Source organism: Primulina huaijiensis, chromosome 7 (assembly GCF_012295235.1).
Source record: "Primulina huaijiensis isolate GDHJ02 chromosome 7, ASM1229523v2, whole genome shotgun sequence".
Taxonomy (NCBI): Eukaryota; Viridiplantae; Streptophyta; class Magnoliopsida; order Lamiales; family Gesneriaceae; genus Primulina; species Primulina huaijiensis.
In genome coordinates this window covers 6075509-6090002 of record NC_133312.1, presented here as the reverse complement: position 1 = coordinate 6090002, position 14494 = coordinate 6075509, and positions in this window count along the sequence as shown.

Here is a 14494-nt window from a genome sequence, read left to right as displayed (position 1 = left end):
AAGCTTGCGAAATCAAAAAATAGATAACAACGTTAACCCAAAAGCAAAATCCATATAAGAAAACCAAAGTCAATATAAGCATTTACATTCCTAAAACAATGGCAAAAAAAACTAAAACCAAATATATCATAGTTAGTAGGCAACAAGAAGCAAATCAGAGCAAAAAAAAAAACATAAAAGCGTAGACGAAAGTACAACAAAGGTGTTCCGTTAGTAACTCAATCAAACAGCAAAAGTCGCAACAATAAAAAAACAAAAGCTCAATTCATTTTCTAAACTGGAAGAACATATGTTTTCAGAGACAAAGCGTTTTATCTGAGGTAAACAAGAAAAAACTATACAATTTTCTCGTGCAAAGCAAAAGCTAATAAAATAGTCAAAATGATTCCATGTTTCACAAAAAACAAAAATGAATTCTTGGGGCCAACATCATTTAGCCTAAAGTGCGTTTAAAATCAGGGCAAAATCACAAATACTGTTGTCTAAGCAAGGTAAAAACAAATGAAATGCAAAGCAACAGTAACATATGAAAGCAAAACTGAGGCGGGGAAAAAAGAACTAACTAACCCAGAAAAAGTTTGCGACACCAAGAAATAGATAACACCATTAACCCAAAAGCAAAGGGCATAGCAGAAAACCAAAATAAATATATGCATCTACATTCCCAAAACGATGGCAAAGGAAAAACTATATCCAAATACATCATAGATAATAAACAACGAAAAACAAATAAGAGAAGCAAAATTAAAAAAAAGGCTATACGAAAGTACGACAGAGTTTCTCCGTTAGTAACTCAATTAAACAGCAAAACTAACAACAATGGGAAAACAAAATCTCTCCCCGCAAACAAGGGAGAAACAGAAAAAATCTACAATGACATAAGAAAAATGACCACAAAATAACGAAGCCTACAGCACCGAATAAAGCTTGGCAGCACAATTAATATAGCTACAGAAGAAAGAAAACACATGAAAAACAACGAAATCAAAGACAACGAAACTGAGGGAAAGTCAAAAAAACTTAAAAACCCAGACGAAGGTGCGACAAATTTTTTTCATTAGCCACTCTATTAAACAGCAGAAGCCGTAACATTATAAAGGCGAAAGCTCTCCCCTCAAACAAAGGGAAAAAAGAAGGCATCTACAAATAGATAAGACAAGTGGCTCCAACATAATGAAGTCTGCAGCGAGGACCAAAAATTGGCAGCACGATTAATATTGCTACGAGAGAGAAAATACATGAAGAACAGCGGAGTCGAAGACAACGGAACATACTCGAAAATGCGCCTGTAAACGCGGCTGGTGCTGCGGCGATGTGAGCGAGCAACAACCGAATCTTTTAAGGGGGACTGCTCACAAGCAAAGGGATGCTTGGAAAGAGACGAACGTCAAATGCAACAGCTGAAAGGAAAAAAACAAACAGGTATAAGTGAAAAAGAAGAAAGAGGTGGAAAGAACCAGTTGCAATTATCCCTATGAAAAAGCCCTCCTCTTGACAGCACAAGTCCGTGAGTTGGTGGGCAAAGAAGCACATGACACGTGTTTTCTTTTTTACCGGGTACCGTACCTAAACTGGCCCTCCAAAATTTTTTGGTGCTTTCATATAAGTAGATATGGTGAACGACAAGAGCACCAGACATGACACATTACTTATGTTTCTGTGTAAGAGGCGGTTATATGGCATAAAATTGCGTTGTTGTAAAACTTAACACAAGATACAACATAATATCTCAATATACAAAATTTTACGTAAATAAAATAACATACAACGAATTATGCACAAGTTTGTAATGTCTCATGACAAAATATTCACTAGAAAATACTTTAAATTTACACAAAAACAATACTAGTGAATAAAAGAAACTCTGACGCTCTTAACAAAACAAGATAACAAAGTGCATCCAAAACGCATATCAAACTAAATAACCAAAACTACGAATATAGCTTTTGTAAAGCCGAAAATCTTTTTGATGAACAACACGCAAATCTGCACTGTTATTAATTGTTGTGCCTGCGTGTCTTCAACACTTCACGGCAACACAAGAATATTCTTTGGCTTGAACACTTGCTCTCTTCGATGTATATCTTTAATTTTTGTGTTTACTCGTGCGACGTCTCTCTACTCTTAACACACCTTTCATATCAGCTATTTGTATGCTTCATTCGTCTTTGAGTTTATTTCATAAAAAAATCCTACAGATATTGAAACAATAGTTGTATTAGAAAATAAACACTTTTAAAAAATAAATATCATATCTAGAGCTCTTATCATAAATATAGATTGTTTAAAAAGACAAAACTCTATAATTTAATATATACAATATTTTAATTCAGATTTGCCAATTATTGTTATATATTGAAACTATAAACATGAGGTGCATTTGTTTGTGTTAGAATTGGAAAAGAGTTTAGAAAGGGGATGAATAAACTCTTTAAAATATTTGCTTTTTAAATTGGCTTTCAATCGTTTTTAAGCGGTTGAAAGTTTTTCTTGAACAGTTAAAAATATGAACCACTTGAGAAGTATGGAAAACGGTTCACAATTTCTAATGATAGCTTCAACTGGTTGTGTGGCTTGTTAACAATAAACGATTCGAAAAGTAAGTGCACGCGAAAAGTAAAGGTGCGGGATTTTTATAGATATTTAGAGATAAAAACTCATGCGTCACCCCTTCTTCCTCTTTAGGAAGGATTCTACTAAAAGACTTTGACTTTACAAACTTTCTGCAACAGCCAACTCCAATCAAGACTTATCATAGTGCCTGTTTTGAAACTTTTCGTGATCACTTTACACTTCTGGAATTTAAGAACCTTCGGTTCACCAGACAACACAATCAATCAAATAACCAAAATGTTACTGATAAAAGAACATTGTATGTTTTGAGTAGCACGAAATTGATCATTGAATGATCAGATATCTTTGTGCCGAGTGCGTGCTTGATGAGCGATGAAGTATATGAACTTTAAGTGCGCTCAGATCTTTGAGTATGCAAGCTTCAATAGTGTGTCAATCGTGTGGTTGAAAAGCTTTTTAAATTGATCGAGCTTGAATCTGCATTCTTCGGTTCTTCTTTTATAAGCTATCATCCCACTGTCGAAAAAGATACTTAACGTAAACCTATAGCATTGGAATGATGTGTCACTATTAGCTGCAACTACATTAAATGTTCTCTACCAAGCATTTAATGTTCTCTTTGCTTACACATCTTTGAATCACGTTCATTGATGAGTTGCTGCTAAGCATTCTTTTGTGACAAATGATATTAACATTAGGACTTGTATGATGTATAAGCAATATTTTTATTCTTTGATAGTGACATTAATGCAAATCTTTATAGGGACTGATGCAAGACATAGTTGACTTGTAGCGGTGCAAAACTATTGAATGTCCTGAGCCGGTCAGAGAATATCTTTTATTAAGTGAGCAATAAATGGCTCTTTTAATGAAGCGGTTTGAAGACTTTGATCAGCCGTTTGAAAGTCTTCTAATGGTTGATACTTCTTCAATCTGTAGGCGAACACCCGGTTGAAAGTTCAATCAGTCGAAGAATAAGTGGTTGAGATCTAGACGGTTAAAATGGTTCTTGTTATTCAAGGAAGATTGCAGTTGTTTCCTGAAACAGTTAGTTGCTGTTTTAATTTGTTTTGATTTTGTCAATTACAAAAACTTTTAGGGTAATAATAATTTCTTAACAATTTTCTCTTTTTTGGTGATGACAAAACCCAGCTGCAGAACTATACAATAGTTTACAGAAACTTTAAAACAACGAAATAAAATAAGGACTGTATTTCATTGAGTGAATGAAAATACAAACTACAAGTAATAAAACAACCGTAAGAACAACTAAACAAATACAATACATTAGCCTTTCTTTTGTTATTCAAGTTGTTTAGCTTCATCCGCTTTGACACGCTCTACAATCCTTTTCTTAACTGCGTCTTCTGTTTTCTTAAGTTATTTTTTCCTCTCTCTTTCCCCCTTTTTGACATCACCATGCATCAGAAATTGTATGATTTCAGTAAATTGAGCTCCTTGGGCATCCATGCGCTGATCAACATGTGCACTTAGTCTAGTCATTTGGCCCGAAAGCTCAGTGCACATATTGAGATGCGAAGAATTATGTCTTTCTTGTCGGAGGGTAATTCTTGTATTCATGACAAGAAATTTCTTGGAGATGCCAGATTTCATGGATTGAAAGGCTTCTTTAATATCAAATCGCTTCCGGTTGAGAGCAAGAATTGATGATCCGTAATCTTCAGATGAGCCAAAATTTCCTTCTGACTGTCCTCTTCCACGAGTTCTTCTTCGGGTTCAAATAAATCAGATGAAGAAAGTATTCGAGCCTTGAATGAAGCTAGTTGAGAGGAGGGTGTTTTTCCAGTTGACTTGGAAGGCTGAGTTTCATCGATTTCATAAGATAAAACATCAACAGTGGTGTCAAATGCTACAGACGAAATAGGAATTGCTTCGTTGGGGACTTCTTGTGCTACCAGAATGGTTGATGGATCCTCGGCAACAGAAGAGACTAGAGGCATAGAAACAATAGTTACATTGTCATCCTCAGATATAGCAGGCGAAGATACTAACAGTTCTTGGAGAGTGCCTTGAGCAGTATCATCAGCAAATACAGACTTTGAAGGAGAAGAAGAGATCTCCATGTGAGTTGTGCCCTGATCAAAGTCAGAAAGAGATTGCACAACTTAATCGGCAGAGATGAGATGGACTTTTGAAAGACCGATATGTATCGAAAGAGGAAGCACAATTGATTCAGACTCTTGAACAGATGTATCTTCTTCATGTATCTTTTGAGGAGCTGTCGAGGAGCATAGTTCATCTTGTTGATAGATTGCCTCATTGATGGGAACATCCTTTGTCACAATGATTTCAGCAGTTGGAAAAATGGAGTCCACATCACTGGGCATCTCGGTTTCAACCGGTATCTCATAAACAAGCGAAGCGATAATGGATGAATATGGTGGCAACTGAAAAGTTGATAAGTCGTTGAGGGTCTCAGGTGCCAGCACTTCATCAATGTTCAGATCTGAGAGAAACTTTACTGTTTCTTCAACCGCAGGCATTTTAAGTTCTTGTCGTTTTTGATCAACGATCATTGAGAATGAGATAGCGTTCATCTCAAATTGAGAGATGACAGATGAGTGATCCTTTGCGGTTGGGCAAGTAGGAACAAAATTTGTCCTCTTTAATCAAATCAGTGCTCGGAGTGATTCCAAGAAATCTCTACAAAACAGAGAAGTTCGAACATCATATGCTTCTGTCCATTCCAAAATGGATAGTTCAAGTTTGGCAGCTGCTTTGATCTTGTCGGTTTGAATAAGTGAGTCGAAAGTTGTGACCGTTCGAAATTCAACCCACTTATCAAACATTTTCATTTTCTGCCGAACGATCTCATTGACTCGTTCGCTTGTCAGCACAATAGCAGTGTGAACATTGTTGTGTTTTGGTGGATCTTCGAGCAAAGATTTCTTCCCTTTTTCTGTAGGATGGATGAGAGGAATACTGGAGAAGAAGGATGTGATCTCTGGTTCAGCGATCTTAATCCCTTTGAGTTTTGTTGCTTTAATTGCGGGGATTGGAGGAGGAACCAATGGTGCAGAAAGATGCTTGATCATCTTTATTTTTGCAGGTTTGGGTTTTTATGACCATTTCTTCTTAAATATTTGTGATACCGGTACATCATCCTTCGATTAGTCATCGGAACTGGATTTCAGAACCAGCTTTCTCTTAGTGCCCTTGGAAGGCACAAGCATATTCTTTTGCTTAATAAATTCAATTCCAATCTCTGTTTTGACGGAGACAATCTCCTCATCAATTGGAAGATTTTTCTTTATAAAATTTTCAACCGTGGTCCAGTTGGATAACTTGGTCTTTCCAACTTCAACCATGTCTACCGGTTGGACTCCTTCCTGAATCAGTAGATGACAGATTTGAACTGAAACTCCTTGAGACCGATTCATTTTCTTTATCATGGCAACCAGTGTCTTGAACAGGACATCGGACCAGTTGATTTTAAGATTTGATGCAATAGTGGCCATGACAAGCAACTTTTCCAGCGTTATTTTGTCATATGCACCGACCTTGGCGAAAATCATCTTCACCACTATATCAGCCAACAGTCTGAATTCAATCTTTAGATCCCATTTTTGGCACATAGGAGAAGAGATCGGAGAGTCAGAGAGAAGTCACTTCTCCAAAGCTCAGTGTTGCCCTCTGGAAGAGTAGTAAAGTCGGTAATTCCAGCAACTTGTAGATTAAACAAATCAGCGATCATCTTCTAGGTGATGCGAAGGTTTTTTCCTTGAACGATGCAAAGGATTCACCATTTTCCATATAGGATGTGTCGAAGAATTCCTTCAAAATGGTTTCTGAGAATTTCTCGCTGCATCCCAGAATGAGCGAAGGCCAGAGTTTACGAGTATTCAGAACATAGATTGCATCGGCTTATTGGTCATGGCTAACACGGATGTTAAGTTGATGGCAATGGTGTTGTGAGCAATATATTCAGCCATTTGCGCAGTGAATAGAATAGGTTGAAATGATAAAATCTGCAAGACAATCTTGACAAGAAAAAATATCAGAACAATCAAGTGCGAAGATAGTAAATGATTGTAATAGAGTAAAATGATAATGCAAAGTTCATGTGTTTATATCTGGTTCAGGGAAGCATGGATCAGTCCACATGTAGGACTGTCAATGGATGAATTTTAAAATTTTGAAAATTTTCAGATGACGGTATAATAAGTTATTTCAAATTTTAAGACGATAACTATCACGTCATATAAGGCAATCAGAGAGTTGAGTGATTTTTATGCAATGACGTGGAAAAACGTGCCCTCATCATCAATTTTGGTGAAATGGTCTTCAAAACAATCCTCCAATTTGCTGAGGCAGGTTTAAAATCATCCATTTTTTCCCTCGTTGATTTATGGGATCCTTGAGTTTCAAAGATTCATAAGAGACATTGATGAAGAGCTGTTCGATATGAGTGATTTGCTGAAGATTACCCCTATCTTGTTCAAATGTAATCAGATATAGATTTCCCCTAGTCTGAGTCACATGTTGCCCTAGATGTTGGTGTCACGACCTCATCATCTGGCTTCATACTGATCACTCCAGCACATCTACAGGCTCAGATTGAATTTGCCCTCAAACATATTGTTCAAGCCAAATATTTAATTGTTCATTATGAAGCCCAAGTGGTGGAATATCGCATCTTTTTGGATATGATTGTCCATTCTGGACAAAATGAGAGAGATATGAGTGGTGCACAAACTTCGGAAGTAGGACCATCATTAAAAAAAGAAAGTGATAACACAAGACGGAGCTGCTAACACTGATAGCAATCAGTGATTTTATTTTTTCTGCTCTGAGTTTGTTTAGTTTTAAGCTCTTTTATGTTTCTTTAAGTTATTGTTAATTCATTAGGTGTTAAGGTGTTTTTATTGCTATGCTCTGATTTAGTATTAATTGATTAATGTTTTTGCCCTCATGTTGTCAACACTACTAACAACACTTAAGCTAACATGATCAAATTCAAGAGGATATATGTTTTCAAATTCAGGTGGAGTTGCATGGAGTTGAATCAACTTCAAAGAACTTGTTTGTGCTTATTTTGTCAAGAAAGGCAAAAATGAGGAGAATGAAATGAAACTTGAATTTGCAATGCAAGACACAATTTCTTAAAATTCTTATTTTTTAAATAAAATTGTACATTAAGAGTTTTGTATTTCTAGAATATTGAGTTTTTTAAACTATAGATTTGATATCTAATATTTAAAAGATCGAGTTTGTTTCTAATGAAAGACTATATCCTTATCTTGTAGGAATATATTCGAGGAATCTTATCAATTTCATAACAAGTCTCTATATATTAAAAAATAGTTTATGCATAATACACTAGCAAGATATGAAAAAATAAAGAAATAATATATAAAGCTTAAGAGAATTTTCTGAAGAACTCGCAAATGCGAATCATCGTTGTTTCACTGTGTTGCTGTGACGCGTTAGAGACATTCGAAGAAAACACCCGTACAAAATGTTGATTGAAGAATTGTTTTGTTGCTCCAAATTTTCGCACATTGATCTGCATTATTGTGTTTTGATTATTTTTTTTTATTGCTATTTAATTAATGATGCAATTTGCTTCCTTGACTAAGGAAGATAGTTTTTCATCTCTTCACTAGTATTTGTTTTGTAAACTCAATTTCTTTTTTAGTGATCATTTTGTCGTGAGGCGAAGCACAAGTGAACACACTTGTGCATAATTATCCATGTGCTATTTTTAATTAAATTATACACATAATGTGTTATATTATTACGCTTCATCTTGTCATGAGGTGCTACGACATCCGAAACAATACTTATATCTGATACACACAATCCTTACTATTTTGTTAAACAAAATCCTTTCACCCCTTAACAGCCTCAACAACGCAGATAAACCAAACTGTATTTGCTTCTTTTGCATGGGCATACAAATTAGAAATAACTCGCCTTCTCCACCAAGTTTCAGATGGAATGTTATAATCATCATGATTGTTTCCATCAACAGGTTGATGCCTAAGATTATCCACCAAGTCATCTTCATTCTTCAGATAAGATTTTTCTCCTACCTCCCATTTCATTTTGTATCTCGACATATTCAAGTTCCAAAGGCGGATTCTCATGCTGATTTGGAGGGAAAATGAAATGACCTGACATGAACATAGTAGTAGAAGTTTAGCCTCATTCTCCCTAAGAGGAAAATATATTTAGGATCTGGCAATGGGAAAGTCGGGTTCTTAGAATAACTCGACCTCACAGACGATCGAATTGGAGATTTGTCTCGTTCTCTATACTTTATGTATTCCATACTCATTTTCTTGTAATAAAAATTATAACATGTAAGGGAGACGGGGATGAATCCTAGAATGCTAAATGTCTTAAAAGGTAGCTAAGAATAATGTATTTGTAGTAACGTATTTAATTTGGAGTCAATGTGAAGCTCGCGCGCACATCATAATTGACCTAGTCGAAATTGTTAAAGCGGCGACGTGTCGTGGGGGGCACCACATGTATGGCGTGTCAATTGATAGGTTTAAAATTATTTTATTTTAAGATTATTTATTTATTTATTTTATTTTATTTAATTTAATTTAATTTTTATATTTAATTCATAAAGATAACTTTAATATATAATTATTTTCATTAAACTTTTTTGAATTATTTATTTTATTAGATTACTTGTTCCTAAGAATAGAATTAATTTTTTTTATTAAAACAATATTTTCTTTATATTTAATTAATTTATAGCATAAAGATAACTTTAATATATAATTATTTTCATTAAACTTTTTGAATTATTTATTTTATTAGATTACTTGTTCCTAAGAATAGAATTAATTTTTTTTATTAAAACAATATTTTCTTTATATTTAATTAATTTATAGCATAAAGATAACTTTAATATATAATTATTTTCATTAAACTTTTTGAATTATTTATTTTATTAGATTACTTGTTCCTAAGAATAGAATTAATTTTTTTTATTAAAACAATATTTTCTTTATATTTAATTAATTTATAGCATAAAGATAACTTTAATATATAATTATTTTCATTAAACTTTTTGAATTATTTATTTTATTAGATTACTTGTTCCTAAGAATAGAATTAATTTTTTTTATTAAAACAATATTTTCTTTATATTTAATTAATTTATAGCATAAAGATAACTTTAATATATAATTATTTTCATTAAACTTTTTGAATTATTTATTTTATTAGATTACTTGTTCCTAAGAATAGAATTAATTTTTTTTATTAAAACAATATTTTCTTTATATTTAATTAATTTATAGAAATAATTAATGAAATAAAATAACTGTTTTAAAAAATATAGAATATTTTTTTAGAATTGAGTTTAGAGTTGATGAGTTGGATACCAACTTTATATGGTGCATAAATTGTTTTATTATGAAGTTAAAAGTGCATTAAAATAGGGTAATGAGTTGGTGGAGATTACTAATAGATTAAATTATTTGAATTAATAAAATTTCAAGACTATGCTACTATTTTGATCCGAGTTTATAAATGTTTTAAAGGTACGCTGAAGCTGTTCGAAAGTTTATAAATTGTATAAAAAAATATTTATTGATTTTTTTTAAAAAAAAAGCACATAAGAATACAAAATATGAAACTTGACAGGTGATGACCAAAATACATTTTAGTATATATTTTAAGGCAAAAACTTGTATGAGACGGTCTCACGGGTCGTATTTGTGAGACGGATCTCTTATTTGGGTCATCCATGAAAAAGTATTATTTTTTATGCTAAGAGTATTACTTTTTATTGTGAATATGGGTAGGGTTGACCCGTCTCACAGATTAAGATCCGTGAGACGGTCTCACATGAGACTTACTCATATTTTAAAATGTTAAAATATCCCAACATTTAGCTAAATGAAAAATAAAATCTCAAACAACCCAATGAGACAAAAATCTTATCTTACAAAAGGTCAACTGCACAAAACCATTGATAGCTACTTTTGGAGCCTATAATATGAGTCTCAATACCACAATTCAATATATGACAAACATGCAATCGAACACAACATAACATAAATATCTTTGAAGTGCATTTTGAAGAATATGTCTCATTTGGTGAGAATATGTCTCATTTGGTGAGTTCCAAAAAATCCTAAAGTTCGTTGTTTCTTGTGATTTGGATTGCTATTATGACAAGAAAGAGGGATTGCTATTATGACAAGAAAGAGACTGTTGCAGGGGCGGAGTCAAAATTCTTAAATACATGGGACTGGCTCCATCATGTGTTAAACGATAATAAATTCAGTTAAAATTGAACCGAATATTCTAAAATCGAATTAACTGAATTTTTTTCTAACAAACCGAACCGATCGAATTTTACTGCGAAAACCTAACAAACCAAATCGAAAAAATCGATTATTTCGATCAGTAACACAATCAACCGAAATTTTAGAATTTTTTTTTAAAATAATCGTGTTTTAAATAAAAATTGGATTAAATAAATTTAAATTTTATTTATTAAAAAATATTTTTAAATATAGTACTATTGTATAATAAATTTTATTAGAAATTATAATATTTATATCCTTGTAAACTTTATTCGATCACTCTATCTAGTAGGGACAATTATTGTACCTCAACACCGAACCAAAATTTGAAATTAATTCATTTCGATCTATTATTTTGGTTGAAATCGATATTTTATTCACTCATAGACTGTAATTGATGTTTGCCCGTTATTTTTTGATATATGTTCTTTGGTTTAAAAATAACTTGACGTTTTATTTTCTTCATTCTCTTAGTTACTTAACTAGAAAAATTCAATATTCTCAAAATTTTATAATAAAGAATTATATTTCAAATTTCATACTTATTCAATTTTCAGTTATTATAAATTGAAAAATCGCGAAACAAGTCCAATAATAATTGCACATCAATAATCATTATACATTTCAACCAATTGATTATTATTCCGAAAATATGCAACAATAGATTTTTAGGGTAAAAATTCAAATTCTAAAATTCATATACATCATCAGATAATATTATTGAAACTTGAATAATCACATCTAAATATTCAATATAATTTTAGAGTCGTTGAATTTTTTTATCTCAAAGTTGCATAATTTCATAGCATACGATAATAAACAACTCATAAACAGTAATGAGTTATTATTTATGAGAATTGTTTTATTTTTAATTTTTAAACATGAGACTAAAAAAATTAAAAAAATAAAACTTATAAAAAATTTGTTTTAATTTTAATATGGGCTGAAAAAATATAAAATTTAAAATTACTAATTTTTTTTTTATAAAAAAGTAGGTGGGGCTGGAGCCCACCCTAGCCCAAGGGTGGCTCCGCCCCTGGAGTGTTGTATTTTGTGAGACGAGAGCTATATATCATCATGGTGTGTCCATGCAAATTCGTCTTATAGACATATAGTTTCACTCTAGTTTCGATTTTAACAGAAATTTTCTATTTCAGACTCTGTTCTAGATTCTATTGCAACATGAGTTGAAATGAAGTTCTATCCAACAGAGATATCATAACGATACTACCTAACAATTTGAAGATGAAATTTTATCCGTTCATTCTGAATGACCTCGTCATCAACTGCACATGTTTTAGTAGCAATTACGGCGGCCCATGGTGAAAAAACCGAGAAATTTATGGGTGTTGATTTCAAAAGATGACAAGAAAATTTTTTTCTACCTGATTAAGCTGAGCGTTGCGAGGTTTTTGCGTGAGGATCTTCACACCATTGTAGAAAATGAATCTGACAATGATAAAAACGACGACATATGATGCTTGGGAACATGGCAACTTGTGCCATAACTATGTCTTTAATGACTTGGACAATGCATTGTATAACATATATAGTCCTATAAAAAGGACAAAGGGATTATGAGAATCCTTGAGGAACAAAATACAAAAAGAGAGGATGTCGGTTTGAAAAAATTCATAGTCGGCAAATTCCTAGCTAGACTTTAAGATGGTGGATTCCAATATCGTGGTAAACCAAGTCCAAGAGTTGCAACTCATATTGAATAAGGTATGAAAATGAATGAATCTTTTCAAGAGGCTACAATATTTGAGAAACTACATCTTTTATAGAAGAATTTCAAAAGTTATTTGAAGCACATGCGAAACGAGATGGTACTTGAATACTTAATTGTGAGACTGCGAATTGAGGAAGATAATCTCACATTTGAGAAGAAATGTTGAAATCTCCTATGGGGGCAAGGGACAATTTTTTCGAACCAAACATGAGTGATAAAAGAAAGCACAGTAGAAACAGATCAAACCAAGGCAAGATCAAGAGGTCCAAAGGAGCGTGTTATAATCGCAGAAAGCCAAACCACAAGTCCAAGGACTGCGACGTCCAAAGAAAGGAACACAAGACCAATTGCACATGTATGTTGCACATTTTCGATTGATTATCTCTTACTGAGTATTTCACAAAATGCTCATCGTCTTACTCTCTTCACTAGATAAGAATTAAGATGAGTTAGATGATAAATAACAAAAATATTTTGGGGTTGATGATGAAGATCAATTCAAGTTTATCTTTTCTACTAAGTTTTATGTTATTCCAATTTTGTAATCCCTCCCGTATTTCGAATATGATTTTGTTTCATTGTAAAGACAATGCTTATTTATGAGAAAGACTGATGTGGTTGTATACTATACTGATCGAGCAAAACTTGCAATGTAAAATCCTTAGTAAAAATTAATAATATTCAAGCTCGAAATAATCGCAAGTGCACAATGTCAAGTCTTACATATGTGATATTGGGAATCAAGATAGTTAAGAAATCCAAAGAATTGTCCTCAGACAATCTCACTACGTTGAGATGGTGCTAGGAAAGTTCAATGTTTATGAAATATCCCTTGTGCAAACACCAATTGACTAAGCCAACATCTGATTAAGAATAATAATGAACTCATATCACAATTGGAATATTCAAGGATATTGGCAGTTTGATGTATATCACTAACTGCACTCATTTTGATATTGTATGTGCAGTCGACAAATTGAGCAGATTTAAAAGTAATCAAAATGATGCTCATTGGCAAGCATTAATAAGGATACTTAAGTATTTAAGATACACTTTATAATATGTATTGTATTATACGAGATATCCAGTTGTGTTAGAAGGCTATTGTGATACTAATTTGACATCGAACACAAAAGGCTCTAAATCCATGAGTCTATATAAATTCATTATTAGTGGTGGAGTTGTGTCATGTAAATCTACGAAGCAAACTTGTATAGCCTGGTCAACTATGAAATCTGAGTTTATAGCTTTAAATAAAGCTGCAGAAGAAACATAATTGTTTCAAAATTTCTTGGAAGATATCCCATGTTGGATAAGCCAGTGCCTCATCCTATAATGTATTGAGATAGTCAATCGACAATTGAAAGGGCACAAAGTAGTATTTATAATGATAATTATCGATATATGCATCGTAGACATAATACCATTCGGCATTTGATCTCTAACGGAGTTATCACTATTGATTATGTCAAATCAAAAGATAATTTAACAGATCCGCTTAAGAAAGGTTTAAATAGAGATCAAGTAAACTACACATCAAGAGGAATGAGAATAAAAATCTACATATAAGAACAATCATAGTTGTAACTCAACTTATGAAGATCCCAAGATTTTGGTTCAATTAGACAACATAATTATGAAAGTTCGTCTGAGCGCTTGGAACTAGTTTCCACTCTCATTCATAGGATGAAAAGTGCTAACCTACCACATGTAGTGATGTTAGATTCTAAACTTTTAATGATTTTTATACTTGAAAAAGTATAGTATGATAGGATACTCTTGATAGGATGTCACTTATATAAGTGTGAAGACGAGCCGCTTCAACGAAAGACTTATGAATCCAATATGGTGACCATGGCCAAAACAGAGACAATCGTGAGAACTAAAAAGA